We start from the raw sequence: 2,181 nt of genomic DNA, 5'->3' as shown, positions 1-2,181 counted from the left end.
AGACCTCACAGCAGGACAAGCAAAGGCCCTGGGGTGGGAGCACCTGGAATCCACTTAGCTCACTGGAGTGGGGGAGGGGAGGAGGCCACCATAGGATTTTTAGAGCCATGGGAGGCATGGTCTAATTTACTCAAGTAGACTCTGAGAAATATTTTACTAGTTGGGGAGAGATAGAAGTGAGATGACGGTAAGGAGGGGGAGGCAGTAAACAGGCATCAGATGCCTATCAGCAAGAACAGGTAAGAGCGGGCAAGGATCAGAGAGAAACCCCAGGGGCATGGTGCTGAAGGTGTGTGGCTCTCACAGACCGGTCTCCAGATTTCACCCTGTTTGCAACTGCGCTCAATTCCTGGCTTAGGAAATGGTCCTTCTTAAGAAGACAGAGAATCTGAAGTGGAACTTGACCAAAGCTGGGAGTACAAGGTTTAAATCCTGGAGTAGCTCAATCTCTTCCTTCAGCTGCCGCCACCTCTCTTCAGATTCATGAATTTGATTCTCTATTGCTGCTTGAAAATTTGCAAGTGTGTCTTCAAACAATCTGCAGTCAAAAAGTGAAGTCCCGATTTCTTCACAGTCTGATTCTGAAGTAGTCTCATCCATGAGTCTTTCCTGAATCAAATGAAGTTTGTCTAATATTTCTTCAAGTAAAGCATCAAGAAGTCCTGCTTCTTTACATTTCTTAAGAAAAGCAGCTTTCACAACTGCACCTGTGTGTCTGCCATCCATTTCCTTCTTCAGTGCCACTCTTTCAGGTGGCTGTACATGATTGCCTGTTGAGAGAGGTTTTCTCCTCCCTCTTTTTGTTTTCACTCCTGAAAAGTAGGCTTGCCTTGGTTTGGTCCGCTCACTGTAGTGAGAATGGAAAACACCAGACAAAGCCTTCACTGATGGTAGATCATTTTGAGGGTCAGCATGTTGTTGGCAAAACACTTTATAAATTCCTTTAAGTCCATTAGCTTGTAGAACTGTGTGGTCATTCTTAGCACAGAAAAAGTGGTAATTCTTGAAACAGGATTTTAAGTCACATCCCACTGTGGCTCCTGTTTTCCCACAAAACATGCATTTCAACTTCCTTCCTCTCTTGATTTCTTTCTTTACTGATTCCACATCAAAATTTCTATCATTATTATATGGGTCATGGTCCTCACATTCCACAAGTGCCAAGGAATACAGCAAACAGTTTTCATGAGCAGCTATATTCTCTGATTGTGCAAACTACAGGACACTACACTTGAGGTCTTTGGGGCAGAGCGCACATATCCTTTTTTGCAACCTTTCTGCAACCTAGAAGACACTGGTTGGGAGCGGGACCATGTCCTGCGTGGCCTGCGCTGTGTCCATGCTGCCCCTTGATTAAGTATTAATAGTTCCTTTCCACATAAGAAAAGGATAAAAAAGGTGAAAACAGAGATACCAGTCCTATTGGATTAGGACCTTATTTAGCCTTAATAACCACCCTTGCCCCCCTAAAATTGCTGTCTCCAAAGATAATCACATTGGGCATTAGGGCTTAAACATGTATATTTGTGGTGTGTGTGTGTGTACGTGTTAGTCACTCAGTCATGTCCGACTCTTTGTGACCCCATGGACTGTAGCTCTCCAGGCTCCTCTGTTCATGGAATTCTCCAGGCAAGAATATTGGAGTGAGTAGCCATTTGCTTCTCCAAGGGATCTTCCTGACCCAGGAATAGAACTTGGGTCTCCTGCATTGCAGGCAGATTCTTTACCATCTGAGCTACCAGGGAAACATATATTTGTGGGGGAGGATACAATTCAGCCCATAACTCATAATATGTCTTTTTCATCTATATACTTTGAACGTATTTGTGTTTTGAAATTTAAAGTGCATCACTTATAGAGAGAATATTCTTGAATCTTGTTTTTTAATCTAGTCTGTCATTCTGTTTTTTTTTAATTGACGAATTTTACATTTAGTAAGATTATAAACATGTTTAGGTTTAAGATTATCATTTTGCTATTTGTTTTCATTTGTTTTTTGGGAGATTGTTTCTCTAATGATCCTTTCCTTTCCTAATTATACAGATTTTTGGAATTCCATTTTATTTCCTCTATTTGGCTTCTCATCAATACTTCTTATTGCTTCTTAGTGGTTGCTCTAGAGCTAACAATATGCCTCTTTAGCTTATCAAAATAAATCTATTTAGACTGGCTCATCACCTT

At 41.4% G+C, this 2,181-nt stretch overlaps 1 pseudogene; it reads right to left on the bottom strand.

Moving 5' to 3' along the window:
• Positions 1-354: 354 nt before the first annotated feature.
• Positions 355-1,341, bottom strand: LOC145505287 (PHD finger protein 11 pseudogene; annotated as a pseudogene).
• Positions 1,342-2,181: the final 840 nt, after the last annotated feature.

The sequence above is a fragment of the Giraffa tippelskirchi genome, chromosome 5, assembly GCF_054371585.1.
Source record: "Giraffa tippelskirchi isolate mGirTip1 chromosome 5, T2T-mGirTip1v1.2.pri, whole genome shotgun sequence".
Lineage (NCBI taxonomy): Eukaryota > Metazoa > Chordata > Mammalia > Artiodactyla > Giraffidae > Giraffa > Giraffa tippelskirchi.
The sequence above is the reverse complement of the archived record's forward strand: the minus strand, read 5'-3'. Positions and strand labels throughout refer to the sequence as shown.